This window comes from Leptonychotes weddellii, chromosome 7 (assembly GCF_054177405.1).
Source record: "Leptonychotes weddellii isolate Sample4059 chromosome 7, ASM5417740v2, whole genome shotgun sequence".
Taxonomy (NCBI): Eukaryota; Metazoa; Chordata; class Mammalia; order Carnivora; family Phocidae; genus Leptonychotes; species Leptonychotes weddellii.
The window spans coordinates 118,668,811-118,689,501 of record NC_138375.1 but is presented as its reverse complement, the minus strand read 5'-3'; the positions used below and the strand labels follow the sequence as shown (position 1 = coordinate 118,689,501).

At 37.5% G+C, this 20,691-nt stretch overlaps 1 protein-coding gene across 1 annotated transcript in view; it reads left to right on the top strand.

The window, feature by feature from the left end:
* The window catches only part of CHSY3 (chondroitin sulfate synthase 3), a 223,870-nt gene that overhangs the window by 99,582 nt on the left and 103,597 nt on the right, over positions 1–20,691 (top strand). The window lies entirely within an intron of this gene.

Below are 20,691 nucleotides of genomic sequence, written 5' to 3'. Positions count from 1 at the left end.
AATATATAGGTACTCTTTACTCCTCAATGAATATTTCTATGTATTTTGTAATTTGTCATCCTTGTTTTTTCTTACAGCTTATGATTTTCAATGCGTGTCCCTGCAAAACGATTACTCCGCATATAATTACTTCAGCAGATATGATTCTTTTCGTTCTGTGTCCCCTCAAATGTATGGAGCACAGCTTGTGGTCCAGGCAGAACTGGGCTGAGACAGAGCCTTCTCTCTGCAGGCCTCTAAGTGTGCTCCTGTCTTCAATTAGGGAACACACCATGTCCAGATCTGGTGAATTACCCTGGCACATTTCTCCTTTTTTTTCCGGTCTCTTCTCCTCTGTTTTGTTTTTTTTTTTTTTCCTTCTTCTTCTTCTTCTTCTTTGCTCTTGTTATTTACCTTTTCTCCAAGTTCTTCTCTTCCCTAAGCCTCTCTCAGTATTGGAGTAAGATGATGAGGATAGATATGAAGATTTGGATTGTGAGCCAAAGCCACTCTTCAGCCCTAGTTTTCCCCTCCACAAAATTGTAGGAAAAGAGATGGGATCATGGTTACATAATTGACAGCATTTATAATCTGGCCCTAAGTTTTGAGATATATTAATAAATCTCTAAACTCTCACCTTAGAATTTGACGTAGAGTTTCTAAATAAAAGTTAAAATATGACATTTATCTGGCCAGAATTGCGAATTTTGGTTTTTCATGGTTGGGAAGAAATTATCACGCCAAGAAGATAATCTTTTTTAAATGCTTTCATTGACAGAGACCAGAGCTTCTCGCTTTGTTAGCTGGGAACATACTTGCAAAGTACAACGCTCTCTTTTGAAAGAAAATAATTTGTTAAAGATGTGGCCGCTTACATTTTGCCTACAGATAGCTGGCGCATGACATGAAAAAGAACAAGAAATCATTCTCAGATGTTCCCTTACAAGTCATCCAGAGTCAAAGTCTACCATGTAGCAGCTCCTCAAACATTAGGAAGTCTAACTAGACTTCTGGGAAAAACCTTTTGAGGTGTTTTATGTGACACTGAATATATATTTTTTTAATTGAAAGAGGGGCTGTCAAAGTACTCTAGTTACAGAAGAAGCTTACTTAACTGATAAAGAATGAGGATAAACTCCTCCACTAGGATTTGCTTTGTAAATTCCATGGTGTAAAATGCTATTTGATGCACTTATTAATTAGAGCATAATTGGATGGTTCTCTTCAACAGCCAGCAATCAATCAATGATAGAACATTTCCTACATATATCCCATGTCCGTAGTTGAGATTGTCCATTACCATGCCTCTTCCTTAAGAGTTCACAGATGGGAGGAAATAAAGTTCTTCTGCTCCATAAAGTTAGCACGGTGGGAGAGTAAGCTAGTTTTCTTGTGCTCTCTTGGTTGGATAGTCCAGTTTCTCTATGGTTTGTATTTATTTGAATGCCTTGTCAGAGCAGTTCAAAGTAGAACCTTGTGTCTTAAGACTATTTCTTCAATCATTTAAAGGCACCTAAGAGAACCTTTTGTGGATATGATATGTGAGCTGTGTCTCCTTAATATTTGAACACTAAGAACGAAAGTATTACTACAAAGCCACGTGATGTTGTAGAACTTTGTTTAGCTCTTCCACAGACATGAATACACATGCAGCTCTGGCAGGATTGTATTTAAGGGCTGCTTTTTTGGCTAGTCCGTTCCTTTCTTGTGTTGTATTATACAAGAGCTACCGGTTTTGTGTCAATTATCTTCTATTACCTCTTGTTACAAATTTTGTGAGAGTAATTCAAATCAGCTTTCATTTGTTATGTTCTCCTGTTTTAAACGATTTAAATTTCATTTGTGGTATCTTCAGACAATATGTTATAGTTAAAAGGGGCATTTATAAATGACTCCATATGCCAACGAGAGGAAAGTGTAATGCTGTCTACACCAAGAATACCAATTTATTGTTATGTTAAAGTCTTGATTTAACCACTTGCTCTTTTGAAATACCAACAATCTCTAGAGAAGTAATAGTTTTAATGAATATTACACAATAGCTAGTACAGTTTTACTCTTTACAGAAGATTTAATAAGCACTAACATTTAGGAACAAAAAATATGTTTTAAAACTAGAAACCTGATAAAATGAAAGGAACATGGACATTGGAATCACCCATATTTGGGTTCAAATTCTAGATAAGAACCTGTCTTCACAGTCAAGAGAATGAGAATTTGGCCTTGGCTTTTGTAAATAGGCTCATTGCTGATATTGACGCTCATCTATAGTTATGGATAGGCAAGGAAGAGTCATCAAGGCTTGAAGAAACCCAACTGGTAGTATTGTCACCAAATTCAGCTAACATATGAAACCACCACAATGTATTTATCTTTTTATGTTCATCAATAAGTTAATAATTTGTGCTAGTTGATATACATCTATCTTAGGGTGATTATTATAGTTATTAAAAAGAATATGGTATATTTATATGTATTATCATAGAAAGATAATATATATGTGTTTTTTATTCAAGGATAGTTTACACACAATGTTAAATTATTTTTTTTATTAAAGATTTTATTTATTTGAGAGAGAGAGAATGAGAGAGAGAGAGCACATGAGAGGGGGGAGGGGCAGAGGGAGAAGCAGACTCCCCGCCGAGCAGGGAGCCCGATGCGGGACTCGATCCCGGGACTCCAGGATCATGACCTGAGCCGAAGGCAGTCGCTTAACCAACTGAGCCACCCAGGTGCCCCTGAACCACAGTGTTAACAGGATCCTGGAGATGCTTTGGGAGCCTGGAGATCATGAGCAGATTGATGTATAATCACACACACAGATTGGTGTACCTTCTTTGTCTGGGATCCATGGAGCTCTTTAGGTCAAGTGCTCTTTAGGAATTGTGGGATTCTGATCATTGCACCAAGGATATCTGGTCCAGTTCTACATTCACACCAAAGAAAATGCACTCACCCTATCTGTCCAAATACTCAGATAGTCCAATATGCACCAATTCTTCATTTCCACCTGCTCCCAACAGCTTCTCTACTAGTTCAGGAATTCTGTAGCTGACTTACAGATAGAGGTTAGGGAAAGAGACATAAAAGTGAGATAATCATCCTTCTAGAACCACCTCTCCCTCTTCAGTGTGTCAGTTCTCATATATATATATATATATTTTTTTTTTAGATTTTATTTATTTATTTGAGAGAGAGAGAGCACATGAGAGGGGGGAGGGTCAGAGGGAGAAGCAGACTCCCTGCCGAGCAGGGAGCCCGATGCGGGACTCGATCCCGGGACTCCAGGATCATGACCTGAGCCGAAGGCAGTCGCTTAACCGACTGAGCCACCCAGGCGCCCCACACAATATTAAGTTAGTTTCAGGTGTACAACATAGTGATTTGACAATTCTGTAGACAATTCTGTATGTTATATTATGCTGTGCTCACCACAAGTGTAGCCACCATCTGTTAGAGTACCAACTATAATCCCTATGCTGTACCTTTCATTGTGTGTAAACATCTTACTGACTTATTCCTCCCATAACTGGAAGCTTGTATCTCCTACTCCCATTCATCCATTTTGCCTCTTTCACCCCCAGCAACCATTAATTTGTTCTCTGTATTTGTGGATCTGTTTCTGCTTTTTTTGTTATTTTATTTTTTAGATCTCACATTTATTTATCTTTCTCTGACTTATTTCACTTAGCATAATACCCTCTAGGTCCAGTCATGTTGTTGTCACAAATGGCAATTTCTCATCCTTTTTTACGGCTAATATTTCATTACACACACACACACACACACACACCCCTGCACATCTTCTTTATCCATTCCTCTGTCCATGGACACTTGGGTTGCTTCCATATCTTGGCTATTGTAAATAATGCAATAATAAACATAAGGTTGCATATATCTTCTTTGAATTAATGTTTTCATTTTCTTTGAGTAAATACTGAACAATATATTCTTAAACAGAAAAAAATAAATTTTAGAATACTGTAGAGTAAGATCTTATTTTTGGTTTTTTTTTTGTTTTTTTTTTTTAAGATTTATTTATTTATTTGAGAGAGCGAGAATGAGAGAGAGAGAGAGTACATGAGAGGGGGGAGGGCCAGAGGGAGAAGCAGGCTCCTTGCCAAGCAGGGAGCCCAATGCGGGACTCGATCCCAGGACTTCAGCATCATGACCTGAGCCGAAGGCAGTCGCTTAACCAACTGAGCCATCCAGGCATCCAGATCTTATTTTTGTTAACAAAATAAAAACAAATTCATATATACAAGTAAATTCTCAATAAAACATCTGGTACAGTGTATATCAAACTCTTAACAGTGGTGACCTCTGTGGAGAGGAGTGGATGGGGAAGGGCATTGGGGTGCTGCATGATGGGAGGCCTCATGTTATATTTTGTGCAGTTCTGTGTCACTTGAATTTGTTTTTAGGGTAAAGATATATTCACATGTTGATTTTGTAAGTAAAATATAAGGAGTATTATTGAAAATCACCAAAAACAGTAAGTTTGTCAAATCACTCTAGAACTTTTTAAAAAGAAGCTAAAGTTCTTTAGATGCTATACTTCTGGCTACAGGATTGCACTAAATTTTGATGTTTTCTAGCCTACTTTACTTTCCTAATCACAGAAAGACATGTTTTTGAGAAGAAAGGGAACATATCTTACTGAATCCACTGATTGGGATCCCACAGTGAGCCCTCAGTGTTTACAGTGCAATCAAGTTATTACATACTAGGGAAGAAAACCAACACCACGTGGATGTATGTAATAGGACCCAAAAGAATTATCTAGAAAACTGTCCTAGCTTGTCATAAATACCTAGGGGGTGGGACAGGGTCATTTCCTGTGAGAAGGGCAAGCTTGACTAGCTGGGGTGATAAGCCAGAATCAAGCATTTGAAGAAAGGGACAAACTTATGGGCAAAGATGGAGATTACATTTAAGGCACATTCAGGGGACCGAGATCAAGAGAGATGTAATGCACAACTGGCGAAACATTTTGGAGAAGCTAAGGGCAGAGAGGCAAATTGTGGTAAACTGTGAATGGACTTAAAAACCAGATTTAGAATTAGAGTTGCCAGAGGAGATGACAAGTGGTGTAAATGTCAATACAGAACATTGACCTCTCAGGGCAAGTTTGGGAGGAGAAGTGAGAACAACTGTGTGCATTAAGATTTGAAAGCAAAAGCGGGATATACTAAAGGATTAGGGTGGAGCAAACCAAGAATGTTACTTTGCCCCTCTTTGTTCTTCGGGATGTATGTGTGTCATCCGTACCTTTTTCTCTGCAGGTGAGCTTTCATGGACACTGCCATATACTGTCACTGCCAACCCCCCCACTCTGCATGGTGTAGCCCCATACACAGAGCTACTGGGTTCCCTCTCACCCAAATCTGTCATTACAAGGAGGGATAAATCTGATCAGCCAAGCTTGGCTCTAGAATCCATCCAGTAATCTACCAGTGACCAGTAGTAAGCAGTTGTGTGGTGCAGTCATGACTCCTGTTGGTTCATCCAGTGTGAGGATGCAGTTCCTACGGACAGTGTATGTGTGGGTGGGGAGAAGGGGGCGTTGAGTACCTTCTCCATCTATTAACTGTGTAACTATTAACTATATAATAGCCCGTGTGGAGATTTTGCTTTTGGAACTACTATCAGTAAAAAATATTGCCAAGAAATATTTTGGGACAAGGCATTGGTCTCATGGCATTGATCACACCAGTTCACCATCAGTAATAACAGTTTTTTTTCCCCCTGGACTCCTCTACTATGAAGAAGATAAGCATGGATTTTAGTCAAAGGAAAAACAGAGACTTCTGTCTAATCAAGAAGTGCTAAAACCAGTCGTGGGGAAGTTTTTTCTAGGCCTCTAAGGGAGCCTACCTCTTCAGTCATGGCTTTTTGCACCTTAATACTACTTCAGTGTTGTAATCAGCTGATATCTACAGGCTTTGATTGTTCCTTTCCATACCTGTTTTACAAATGGAAAAGCCAAAGCACTTAAATTTTCTCAAAGCTAGATAAAACTGAGAAAATGGATTTGAATCAATAAACACGTAAGTTTTAAGTATAATGGAAAAGGCTCCAGTACTAGAAGGAATGCCTAGAAGAGACAAGAAGCTATAAACCATGAGAAGTAAACAACATAAAAATTTAGTAATTATGAAAGACAGCCAACAAACTGTGAATTGAACAGCAAACCCTTGATTAACAGGCAAGTATAATGATAAATATTATAAATTCAGAGGAAGGCAAATATCCTAAAGATTGGAAATGCTCAACAATTTATGTATTCCCATTTGGAGACATTCTCACTAAATTGAGGAATTAGAACAGAGTTTGTTGTATAAGGAAAAATAGCTACTATTTATAGACTCTGCCTCCTAAAGGAGAATAGAGCTACAGGAACACTAAATAAAACCAAAGCTAGGATGTGATTGATTTTAAGCAGCAAAGGGATGGTATAGACACTGAGGGCAGAGACAGAGTCAGGACCAAAATGGGTCACAGCAACTCAGTTAACAAGGAAGCAAGAACTGTAATTAAGGGGAAGTTATATAAAATGAGAGACAAGAATTAGTGAACTGGAGGTAGGAATACCAAGTAGGCAGATCTGTAACAGGAATCCATAGAATAGAATTGAGTATTTAATAATATGATCATTGCTCATGTTTATGATTCTCAGATTCATGGCTACTGCCTTGGTTCCAGAGCTGTCTTCCAGTTCCTGACCAGGTTTATGAAGTCTTTTGATTGTGAACTTCCATGTGATTCCAATCACCTGTATCACCTCATGTGTCTTTATAATGACTTCTGTACTGACCTGAGTGAGTTTCTGCTCTTTATAACGGGAAGAGCCCTAGAATAACGAATAAGTATGGTCACTGTCTTAGCTTGGTCGGACCTAACAAAATACCACGGACTGTGTGGCTTATGCAACAGAAATTTGTTTTCTCCTATTTCTGGAGCTACAAGTCCGCAATAAGATTGCCGTGTATTTAGGTTCTGGCGAGAAACGCTCTTCCTGGATTGCAGACAGCTCCCTTCTCACTATTTTGGGGGGGAGTGGAGAGAGAGAGAGAGCTCGTGTAAACTCTTCAGTGTCTCTGCTTATAAGAGCACTAATCCCATCATGAGGGTTCTACCCTCATGATCTCACTATTTTCCTTCCAAAGCCCCATCTCCAAAAATCATCCGATTGAGGGTTAGAGCTTCCCCATTTAAATTTGTGGGCATCATAATTCAGTCAATAGCAGTCAGAAAAAAGAAAAATTAAAGAGGGCATTGCATTTGGAGACTGGGTGATTGGAAGAATATTAATGTTGGTGACAAAAATAGGGAAATCTGGAAAGTTTGTCATAATGTGTCAAGATGTGTCCATTTTACTCACTTTACCCAGCGTTCACTAGGATTTCTAAATCTGAGAATCTAAAACTTTTCTCAGTTTTGGAACATTTTGTTTTATTTACATGTTCTCGTTTTAGTCTCTTATTCTCTCTTTCTTGGAAGGCCTATTGTCAAATATTGGAATCAGTCCTCAATGTCTTTTGGCTTTCCTTTAATTCTTTCTATGTCTTTGTATTTTCAACTGCTTCTGTGAGGATCCCTTGGTTCATTCTAGTTTGTTTCTCAGCTGTGCCCGTTCTCTTATTCAGCTGGTCCATTGAGATTTAAATGTCAATGATCATTCTTGTCATTTCTCTGAAAACTAGTCCGTTCTTTGTTATGGATGTTACAGCCTCTTATTTCCCTGATGACATTAATTATACTTAATCTAAATTCTTGAGCAGATTTTTTGTTAACTTAGTTTCCATATATATTAATATTTATTACCTGTTTTTTCAAGGTGTTGTTTGCCTGTGTGCTCACCTTTGTAACTGAGATTTTTTTGTTAGCTCAAGAAAAGGTCTAGTGAAGTGGTTAAGAGCATGAAGTCCAGAGCCCCATGGCCTGGCCTATGACTTCACATTTCCCTGCCTCAGTTTCATCATGTATGAAAGGAAGGTTGTTCTATCCCTACCTCATTTTTTGTGAAAATTAGATGAATATATACAAAGCTTTTGGAAGGCAGCCTACCACCTTACCCCTTCCCTTACCCACTCAGTTAAGTATTCACTCTTAATGTTAAGAGCATAATGCAATGTTTAGTATTAATAAATGCTAGGTGTTAATATTATGTGACTACTGAAGCATTTTATTATACCCAGACTCCAGTGATTGTATGAAATGTTAGATTGTTCTGCTGGGCAATATACTACTAGTTTGTCTTCTGGGTGTGGGGACTTTTTCTGATCCTCCTGAGTGCAGTCAGCCACCTCAGGCATTTGCTGCTCCAAAGGGGTGGGTGGATAATGGAGATGGAGCTCCTTCTCATGCCAAGTGTATGTGTGTGGACTCGGAAGACTACTCAGCTACTCCAATCTGGTTATCACTACTTTCCACCTTATTGGGAGCATGTCTGCCTGTGGGTCTCCATATTCTGTCGGTTGTAGGACCTTATGATGAGAAAGTCAAGTGTAGCTTGTGATCTGACCCCCACCTACGAGATCTTCAGTGATTGTTCTGAATGTGAGTCACATAATACTATTTGACAAACAATTGTGTATTTTTAACGTGTCCTCTTCTCTCCCAGTAGGTCTTTAGTATTTGCGCCTTTGTCAAAACGGTCATTTTTAGCTATGGATATGGCAGTCTACAAAAGTGTTATCAAGATAAGATCTTTGTTTCCATTCTCTGGCTTATGATATGTAACTCTAGTGTCTAAATATATCTGTTAATACTACAGAGTATAGATTTTTCCTTGGAAGCTGAGGTTTTCACTCATAGATTTAGAAATAAGAGTTGGGAGCAACTGGAAAACATCTTAAGCTCTTGGCTGCTTTATACTAATGAAGTGTTGGAAGAGACATGAGAGTTTCTTCAACTGCTACTTAGCTGAGCTGTTTTGTTTTCATGGAAACAAATAATCTTTAAGGGAAGAAAGTAAGCATAAGCAGATGAGAAAACGTGGGCACCTAGACATATCTGCACACTCCCTGCACGTCCCAGAAGAGAGTTCGCCCAGGAGCTTGGTAGCACGGTGGCAATAGCCAGAAGCTCCGTTGTGTGAGTGGACCCAATTTTCCAAGCGGGGTGCCAGTGAGGCCTGGACATTTTGAAGAGATGATGTATTCAGTGTCTGAGCCCGTGCAGGATGATGGCATTGACCTTTTTGTCCATCACCTGCAGAGCTGTCATTGTAAGGGAATGGGTCACCAACACCAAGAAACGAGTTATGATAAAAATGATGCCAGTAGAAAGATGTGAAAAAGTGAAGAGAATTGATGTTGATTTTCTTTCCCTTTTGAGCTCTTAAGTATGAACGTTGCCTCAAATTTGATGCTTATTAAGATTCTCCTTAGCAGAAGAGGGGAATGCCTATAATGCCCTAAGGATTGAGGTTTGTGTGACATGCCTTGAAAACCTCATACTGTAATTTCTTTCCTTTGCACATCCTAATTTCTCTGGGTTGGATGCAATTCATTGACCCAGAAAGTATCTGATGGCATTGATTTGGCTCTTAAACTCTCTGACTCAGCCAGTTAAAGAAAGTTCTGGTTCGTCAGAAACAAAAGTTGAAAAAAAAAACCTGAAAAACCTGAGCAATTCATTTGATAGCTTTGAGTGTTCGCTTTGATTTAAAATGTGTTACCCGTTTGTTAAAATGACAGCATTCCATTTATTGTGGTTCCCATCGTTGGGCTTTTTTCCTTTTGCTTAAAGAGCTTTGATAGAGTTGGGTTATAGCACTGTGTAAGAAAAAAGGAAATTTCAAAATTTCCTTTGAAAGAAAGGGAGTTTCAGAAGGAACCAAAGGTAAATCTTCACTGATCTCAGTAGAAAAGCAAAGGATAAATGGAAGCTTGGCTTTCATAATTGGTATTTTTGTTTTATAGCTGGTTTCCACTTCAATAAATTTTTTTAAAAAGAACCTAAGTGTACATATACCTATTACATTCTGCTAAAGTGAGTATCAGCCTTTGTATATAGCGAGCATTGCATAGAGTAGTATAGTTTAGTAATTTGGATCATGAGTGAAATCCTGGCTTAAACCCTTACTAGCTGTGTGGTCTTGGGCAAGATCCTTTTTTTTTTTTTTTAAAGATTTTATTTATTTATTTGAGAGAGAATGAGAGACAGCACGAGAGGGAAGAGGGTCAGAGGGAGAAGCAGACCCCCCCGCCGAGCAGGGAGCCCGATGTGGGACTCGATCCCGGGACTCCAGAATCATGACCTGAGCCGAAGGCAGTCGCTTAACCAACTGAGCCACCCAGGCGCCCCTTGGGCAAGATCCTTAATTGCGCTTTGGCTCAATGTCCTCATATATAAGCTAGGAATAATAATTTTATCTGCTGGATATGATTGTTAAGAGGACCACATGAATAAATACACCAAAAGCACATGGAACAATGCCTACTCTACGGAAGCACTATGTATGTGTTTGCTATTAGTTTTTCCTTTAAAGGAAATCACCTGAAATTTAGGGGAAGCTGAAGTTCTTCGACTATATAAAATGAAATTATTTCTGAAGCTCTTTGTAAAATATATCTTACAGTTATGACATCCTGTGTCATACATGATCACTAAATAACTTCCCCAATTCCTAGTAGGAAACACAATAATTAGACAATGATTCTTCTTACTGGTATCATTGTTTTCTGAAATTAAAATATTTTCCTTCCTTTGGGTGGCTCAGTATAAAAAGTACCAAGTACGTTATGTGCTCCTTTTAGAAGGAAAAATGTTATCAGTAATCCCATAACAATAATATTTGTCATTAATAGCATAGTTCAGGAATGCTATTTGGAGTATTTGGACTCATTTTCAGAGCCAATAGCAAAAAAAAATCACATTAAACTTTTACATTCATTGAATTACAATGCCCCTTAATGTAAATATAAAAAGACTAATAGTGGAATTGTCTATAATTCTTGGCTTGCTTTCTTTTTGTGTCTTCTTCAGCGTTAACTCTCTGTTGATGAAAATATTCATACCAAAATGTTTATCCACCCCCTCAAATTGAACATACTCTAAACTTAAGTCCTCATTTATGTTTATTTCCCTCCACTTATCATCTCCCCCAACCCTCCCCTTACTCTACCTACTTGAGCGCAGATAACCGAATAGCACCTCTACTGAACTTCCTTTTTAGATGTACCTTTGTTTTCCTCATCACCCAATCCCAAGAATTTAGTCATATTTGAATCAGTTTCTCTTCACTCCATTCATTCAGTAGGCGACTAAATCTTGGTGGATCTTCCTTTAAGTAGGTCTTGTTTATATTCCTTCTATTCTACCACCATGGAATACTCTTGTTTATATTCCTTCTTTTCCATTCCTGTCATGACTCAAGATGAAATCCTTAATTTCTGATTTTCTTTTCCATACAAACACTGTATTTTAACAATCTGGGTTTATTGATCAAATTACTTTTTATTATCAGATCTAGATGCAAGATGCTCATTGCTTTAAAAAATGTTGCACTATTTAATTATCCTTTAGGTGTGGGGAGATAAAAAATGGACAGGGGATGAGAAAAATCATATCATCATATCATAAAATTACATGAGAAGAAGTTTAGATTAAATGGCTAAAAGTAATTTTCTGAAATGAGGTGGATATTAATTTTCTATTTATAGCTACTGAATTAGTTTTCCGTGGCTGTGATAATATGTTGCACAAACTAGGTGCCTTAAAGTAAAAAAAAGTTGTTCTCTTTACAGTTCTGGAAGCCAGGCTTCTAAAATCGAAAGGTGTTAGTCAGTAGAGCACTCCTTCTGGGGCTCTAGAACTGAATCTGTTCTTCACCTCTTCTAGGTTCTGGTTATTGCCAGCTTCCCTGGCTTGTGGCCGTCGCTTTCTGCTTTATCTTCACAGGGCCGCCTTCTCTCTGTTCTTTTTTGTGTGTCTTTAAGGACACCTGGGTTAATTTTATGTGTCAACCTGGCTAGGCTATGATGCTCAGTTGTTTGGTCAAATACTAGTCTAGATGTTTCTGTGCAGGTGTTTTGTAGATGTGATTAACATTTGTAATCAGTCGACTTCAAGATTATCCTCAGTAATGTGGGTGGGCCTCATGCAATTAGTTGAAGGCCTCAAGAACAAAAGCTGAAGTTTCCTGGAGAAAGAATTCTGCTTCAAGACTGTAACATAAAAAACCTGCCTGAGTTTCTAGCATGCTGGCCTGCCTTCCAAATTTGAAACTCAGGATTGCATTAACTCCTACCTGAATTTCCAGCCTGCTGTATGGATTCAGATTTGCCAGCCCCTACAATTGCATGAGTCAATTCCTTAAAATCTCTTTCTCTATTTTTCTCTATTTATATATATTATATTGGTTTTATTTCACTGGAGAACCCTGACTAATGACTAATACAGGACCCAACCAGATAATTCAGGATGATGTCATTTCCCAATGCTTAATTTAGTTCATCTGCAAAGACCCTTTATCCAAATAAGGTTAACATTCATAAGTTTCAGGAACTTGATGTGAATATATTTTGGGGCCATTTTTCTGCCTAGTGCAGCTACTCTGTAAATTAGGAATTCCTACTAGATTTTAGGAGTAGCACAGAATGTTACCATGTTTTTCAAAGGTGAAACAATTTTCAGAACAGTTATCAATACAAAATTAATTTTATTCACATAAAAGAATGAATATGTATGCCAGAAGGAACTTTTATAAGAGGGAAGAAAACTGTAATGTGTAGTGAATTGTAGCTTTAAAATTCATGTATGTAGCTGTATTTGTTACTTAAATTTAGAACCTGAGCCACACTTTTAGAAAAAAAAAGAAATGAAAGTACTTTACAAGGACATCCATCTTTCTACAAACTAGAAACCCAATTTCTAAATCTTAGGCCTAGAGGTATGCACATATGATATTTGTTTTTATAATTTGCCTATTTGACAGTTTATGAAGAGTTTTTTCCAGTGAATAAGTTGTTCAAGCTCTTTATATATCAGACTGAAATAAATAATGACCATACTTTTAAAATATATATCAATTCCTCTCTCACTATCCAATTTTTTTAAAGCCTGTTGAGAAAATACAGATTTTTTTCAGTTAGGAGTCAGTGCCTAAATAAAAAACAGATTTCTACTTAAAAATAATTTTGCATTCAGGAGATAATAAATAGTTCCTGGGTTTTGTTGAGTGTGGTTCCTTTTAGCATTCTTTTCTTTCTTGCATTTCAAAATTTCTTAAGATTCAACAATAGAACTTGGTCTATATTAAATGACTACATCTGGTTTTTTTTTTTAATTTTTTTTGCGATGAGGATGTTTAAGGCCCACTTTCTTAGCAGCTTTCAAGTATGCAATACACTATATTAACTATAGTTACCATGCCTGTAAATTATATCCCCATGACTTACTTATTTTATAACTAGGAGTTTGTGTTTTCTTTATGTTTAAATTTATTTTCTTACTTTTTTGAAACAGCATAACTTTAAAAGATTTTTATACTCAAATAATCTGAGCAATAATTTGGTGAATTGTCTACTGGCCTGGAACTCATCAGGTATTTGATTTGGGGTGTGGGGAAAGAGCTGAAAAAAAAGTAACAAAGTAAGAACTCTCAGCATAAATAAATGAGCTGTGTGATTTTAAAATAGCCTTTGGAGCGCTACTTTCATTAATACTTATGCACAATTTTGGATGTGTTTCAGTGGTTTAATTTCCACTATACTAAAGCATTTTGCATCTGATTTATTATTGTTGAGACATCTCAAACATACATTTGTGTAGGAATTTCTATCTCTCTTCCCTTTTTTCTCCTGAATTCCCCCTCTTTATTCATACTCTTGAGAACCTGTCATTGTTACTGTTGTATTAAATACCTAAAGGAGGGTATCCAGTCTTTTTCTAAAGTTATTATTTTCATTTCCTGGGTAATTAGGGAAGTGAATGCTGAGTAGGAGGTTTCTAACAGTAAATTACTTGAAGGTGACTTTAGAAGAAATCACCCTTAAGTGTGTCTTTCTGTTCAGATTCTACAGAAAGAGGAGTTAGAGGAGGCTTGGCAAATTAACATGGAGGTAAGCTAACGAAGACTTAGGGAAAAACTGACTTGTCATTTGGGTTGGAGACAATTTTATGTTTAAAAATATTTCCATCATTAGCCCATACACTGATAGATATTCCTATCTACTAGTATTATTAGTGATCATTTTTAGGTATGCGCACTTTGTCAGAAACTTTCCAGGTGTTTAACACCTTCTTTCCTGTTCCTGCAGCTGCCCTGTCACAAACCAAAAAAGAGCTTTCCTTGACACTCCAGGTATAGGGTCCAATTTACATGGAGAAATGAAGGCTGACATTGGGTTACAGAATTTGCACATGATTATACAGTGGCTGAGCCCGGACTGGAGGTGAGCTCTATCTATTGTTCCAGTTCTTCACTGGCCATTCGTTTTGTGTTTGGAAGAAAGGAGGTGGTTTTGAAATGTTCTTTACTTGCTCTAGGCATGTTTCAGAAGCAAATTTACAGTGACACATGTTAAGAATTTAGAAAACAGTTCAAATAATTCTACTTAATTTGGGAAACAGATGGAAATCTTGTCTGCTATTCATTGACTCCACGTTTTACATTATGAATATATGATGTTTAAATATGCATATGTCTAAATCTTCACCTAGAATCAAATTTGAGAGAGTTCCCAAGGGCAAGGGCTCTCCCAGAATTCTTCCATGTAATGTGCAGGATCTAGAAAGTTAAGTCCAAACAAAGTCATTACCAAGAGAAAAGAGAAAACCTGGAGAGGTTATCAAATCATCGTTCTGCCTACGAAACACTGCTTTCCTTGCCCTTCTTCTGAGGCTGCCTTTGTGTCACGTTTAAGGAAATGCCTCTCTGAGTAGCTGCCTAGGGGGAATATTTTTATTTTGAGCAGTCAGGAATCCATGTATACTTTATGCTTTGCATATATTGGCTTGCAAGAGCAGTTTCTATTTCTTCTCCTCTTGACTCTGTGCAGAAAGATTTCCTGCATTTGCTTGTGAACAGAACTTGCTTTCTATAACTCAATCATCTGGAAGAAGTCCATTATTTTGCTACTACTGAGTCAACAGATGCAAATGCCTCAGAACAATTCAATTTATTTAAAAATCTGTGTGTTTTTTTTTTTTTTTTTTTTGTGATGGTTGTTTGGGTTTGCCTTTAAAAGAAGAACTTAGTGTTCATTATTTTTGAAAGAATAAATTCACTTTGAAGGAAGAACTCCGTTGCTGGCTAATAACTTTGACATTTAGAACTGGCTTGTAAAAGTCCTTTATTAACAATGTTTGAATATTCACTGAAGAATTAGTAGTACCTCTCAGCTTTCTGTCTAATGGTAATATAAACAAACAAAAACTCTACAGGTCAACGGGCCTTCATCTGTTTCTTTTCCTAGGAAATTCTGATTACAGGAATTTTAAGGCACATCATGTAAAATGAGGTTGCTTGTTGACAGTTGTGTGGAGTTCACGAAGGTCGGCTTCCACCATGGAAAATAAACCAAAAATTGGACATGCCATGCCCTGAGACTGCACCAGCCAAAAAAGTCATGAGTCTTTGCCCTCATTTCTCTTTACTTCCTCAAACCAGCCTTTTCTGTGCTTCTGTGGGAGGTTTCTTCCAATCATTACTTCCTTTTTAATATCCCTGTTTATACTTTTTTTCTTGGATTATATTTTAGAGAATACTTAGGTAATTATTGAGCTCCTGACCAAAATTTCCTATTCCTGTTGATTTCATACACACCTATGCTGGGTATTATTTCGGAACACTCTGAGTATAATCTTTTGCTACTCCCCAAAGTGACAGAGCATGGTGGGGCCATAGGAACCTCTTGGTCAGCCCCTTTCCTTTTGAATAAGAGAACTAACGAGCCTAAAAGTTAAGTGACTTGTCTGACGGTCCACAACTAATTAGCAGCAGAGATGAAATCTGAACTCAGGACCCCTTACTGTAAAGTCTGATATTATTTCTATACCGCTCCACTCTCAAAACAAAATGGAACTTGGGTGTTTGGTACAGTAGGGCTTGACCACCCCAAAAACAACGTGGGGAAAAACCAAAAAAGAGCTTTCCTTGACACTCCAGGAATTTCACCCAATCCTCGGGTAGGTAAAGCCTTACCTAGTCTACTTTTTATTCTTATCATTTGTATTTAACTTGCATAAGCACTTTGACATTTTTAGGTGATTTTCATTGTATAATCTAACTTTTCCCTGAAGAAAATAAGGAGTCATCTCTGCATATGCAGGCTTACTTTCAGGACAGGAAAAGGTCTAAAATGCAGGGCTAGACACCCTTCATGGTCCTGACCCTTCTCCACTCCGTTCAGGATCCAGGGTTTGTCACAGGTCGATGGTGGCTACGTTCAGAAGGGTGTGGTTTCATCCTGTGCCTGGGCTCCTGCCCGCCAGACCAGGGTGCTAGATTCCTTTTCAGTGACCTACTAATAGAAGAAGTGTGTTTCATCAGCGTGTGAGAATTTTGTGAGTTAACACTTAGGTCTGTCGTCCTGCTTTCATTTTATTTTTATCGCTCTAATATGCATTTTGTACAACACAGGTTATAGTGGCCGTGAACAGCAAATGGTTCCTTACTAAAGTTGTTACATTGTCGTTTGCTAAAACTCACAAGGAGGGCTTTCCTAAAGCCTTCTCTGATTCCATTGGCAAAACAGCTGTCTTCCTTTTATGTATCATAGTCTTTTTGTATTCTGTAGATTTCTCTATGAATCTACTACTTTCTATATTTTTACTAGAAATGTCTCTATATTTCTGTTTTATAATATGGTTTGAGTGCAGAGACCATTTGAAAAATTGTCATATCCTTTACAAATGTAGTGGAATGGTTCGCACACAGTGGGTACTTAAATATTTTCTAATTGTGTGACGCTTTAAGATAATGAAATTTTGTTCTCTTTACCACTTTTTTCAAATAGCTATGAAATAAAAGCATGGATCTAGACTATTTCTATAAAACAAACTTTTGGGGGTAGAAATGTGCACTTAGGAGAATTCAAGTTGTTCATAGTATATAATCAGGAGGGAGATGGGAAGGAAACCAATGTCTTTGAGTAACTAGGTGAAATAATGTCATTTTTAGGTGTAAATTTGGAATTATTTATGTTCTTTAGATTTGACCTCCACCTCAACCCTGTTACCTTCCACGCAAAAAACTATGACGCTCTAAGACCAAATGTATTATTTTAAAGTGTCGTTTTGCTATGTGATCATTTTCTGCTGGAATAAACCATAAATTCAATAGAGTATGTGCCAGCCTGACATCCCATGATGAGTGTAGAAATTTTTTCTTGAGATATTCTTCACATTCATTGTCATTTTGAAATGGAAATACATCACGGTGAGTGGTGAGGCAGAAGGCACTAAAAGGGACCTCTACACACAAGACCCTAGAAAGGGGCTTTTACTTGGGGACTTACTGTGGCTGGACCATGTCTTGTCAGTGAACACCAACATGAAGTCAGTATATTGATATTGATAAGCAGTCTTTTCTTGGAACAAAATAAACTCACTGAAGTTGATGCTGAAAGGGCCGTTTATTAATTAGAAATAATATGTACAATAGGGCACCTGGGTGGCTCAGTTGGTTAGGCATCCAACTCTTGATTTCAGCTCAGGTCATGATCTCAGGGTTGTGAGATCAAGCCCCATGTCAGGCTCTGTGCTCAGCAGGGAGTCTGCTTCTCTCCCCACCCTCTCTCTCTCAAATAAATAAATACATCTTTTTAAAATAATATTATGTACAGTATCAAGTCCAACGTATATACATCAATGATCACTACATTGTTTGCCTGTAAGCCAGTGCCTGAGATGCTAAGTTATAATAACAGTGGTGACTTACTCAAACAATGAGTAAAGAGAGCACTTAGCAGAGGGGCATAAACATTAAAGTGAGTAGTCCATCCTGTATTGGAATGGAAAGGTACATGAAAATCCAAACTATTAGATATTTTTATAGAAAACATGAAATATGAAGGTGGTCAGTTGTATGACTGAAATATTTAATTACCATTAAGATCGGATTGTTATATCCTCCTGGATCCATCTATATTTTTAAGGATATATCTGCCAATTAGAGAGATCCTTACAGAGCTATGATGGGACATTAGCTTTTCATCCTCTATTTGATTGTTTTGGCTTTAGTTTTCACACTTCTTAACTTAACACTGACCATCTTTGTGCTCTTGCCATCTTTTCTCTAAACAGTTTATTGAGTCCCTTTTCTATATTATGATACTGTAAATGCCATCCATCCTGAAAATGTGAGCCATATGGCTCTAGGGGAAGGGCATTCCAGTCCAAGGGAAAAGCGAAGGCAAAGGCCCTGGCTTGTGTCTGGATTATTCTGAGAATAACAAAAAGGTTAGTATGGCTAGTAGGTAGCGAGCAAGGAGGAAAGTAGTAGGAGATGATGTGTTGAAAATACCCTACTGAGGTGATGCAAGAAGCTGGAATCCATTAATCCAGGAGATGATGATAGTTTTGGCAGCAGGACAAGTGGCAAGAAGTGTAGCTCTCCCATTTATTCAACTGTGCATGTAGTAAGTGCAGAGTTGGATGTATTTATAGATACATTTTTAAAAAATGAATGACTCAAGAAAGTGACAGTAGTTTAAACTTAGTAGTTAGGCTTATTATGATAAGCCTTATAATGGACCATGGATTTTAAGCTAAGTAAAAAGGAAATTAAGAACATAAGCAAAGTAATCATCAGGTCAGTCAGTTCTTGGTCCTACAGGAGTTGAATAATTGTGGTGGTACCAGAGTGAGTTGGAATGATAGAAGATGATGGTAATAGAATGGGATTATGGAAATTGAGATTGTGGGTGTGTTGCATTTATGGTTAATAAGATAGAGTGGAGCTTGGGCATGAAGGGCTGAAGTAAAGTGGTGATAAGATCACCATATTATTAGAGGTGCAGAAGTTAAGGATTTGAGTGGCCAGAGTATTGAGAGGTTAATTTTTTGGATGTTGATATTACAAAGAATTATGACGGCTTTGAGTATATTTACAGGAATCCAGACACTAAAATTTAAAAGGATTGAGGAGCAATCATCTGGAGTTGCCATAGTTGACTGTGACAAGGAGATACAGTAGATATGATTTGGTGACAGTAAATTCACAACTGGGTGTTTTTTGGGGGGAAAGGGGAAATATGTGCAGTGGTAGTTAAGACACCTACCTTCTGTATTGATGGTACCGAGCTTTTAGGAAAGAAAAGAGCCACTCCTCAAGAAGGTTCCAGGAGACAAGGAGGTAAAAGCAATGTTCAGAGTAGAGGTTGAAAATATGTGTGATTATGGATGTTGATGTATCTGCTTTTTTTTTTTTTTTTTAACTCAATTGTGGTATCAGAGACATAGGATGTATTTCTTTGTATTTTGGTTCCAAGCATCTGTCACAGTAAAGCATGATTGAATGGTTTAATGTTGTATAGGTTCCCCAAAATAATTGAGCACATTTTTGGAAAATAAATCTCAGCCATAGTTTAGGTTTGTGAAAGTTTAATGTTTGTCAGACTATAAATTAATGTTCCAATGAATAACTGGGTACTTGGCTCATAAATGTCCAGGCAACTGTAAATGTATATTCTGTGTAGCTGTTTAATATTTAAGTTGCTAGCTGCTCTTCTCACCCCTTCTTCAATATGGCTGTTTTCATATTGAATTTAATTTCATTTGTAATTCTTTATTGGTTTTCCAACCCACAACTAAGTGTCATTATCATACACAGAGCACCACCAATTCCCGTTAATTAGCCCTATAATTGCAAGTGAAGAAATTGAATACACTTGAGTTTCCCATGAAAATTAAAAAATAAAATGGAAATACACTAATTGCCTATTTCAGTTTCACAAGATTTCATAATTACTGAAGCATCTCTCTGCTGCTTTGAATTGATGCTTCTGACTATAAATTATGGTCCAGGTGCTCACAAGATGGGCGGTCTTCGGTTATGCCAATTTCCTATTTGTTAGTAGCAAATAGGAAAACACTGTGAGAAAAATACTGCTCCTCTAATGTGGAAAAAAAAACAAAAACTCTGAACAGAATTTCTATTCCCTTTCCTAACGTAAAAATCTTTGTCACTTAACATCTGTCAGTGTTTATTGGGAAAGACATAAGCAGGGCAAAAGGGATGCCCAGCACAAAAGTCTGGTTAGAAAATAGGAAGCAGGATCACACCATACTGTACTTCTTATGAAGAATGTAGTCTTGAATAGTATAATTCTATAAAAATGTTTTCTTTTTTTTTATTTATTTTTTTTAATCTTATGTTAATCCCCATACATTACATCATTAGTTAATCCCCATACATTACATCATTAGTTTTTTATTCTTATGTTAATCCCCATACATTACATCAAGTGTTCCATGATTCATTGTTTGTGCATAACACCCAGTGCTCCATGCAGAATGTGCCCTCCTCAATACCCACCACCAGGCTAATCCATCCTCCTACCCCCCTCCCCTCTAGAACCCTGTTTGTTTTTCAGAGTCCATCGTCTCTCATGGTTCGTCTACCCCTCCGATTTCCCCCGCTTCATTCTTCCCCTCCCGCTACCTTCTTCTTCTTCTTTTTTTTTTTCTTAACATATATTGCATTATTTGTTTCAGAGGTACAGATCTGAGATTCAACAGTCTTGCACAATTCACAGC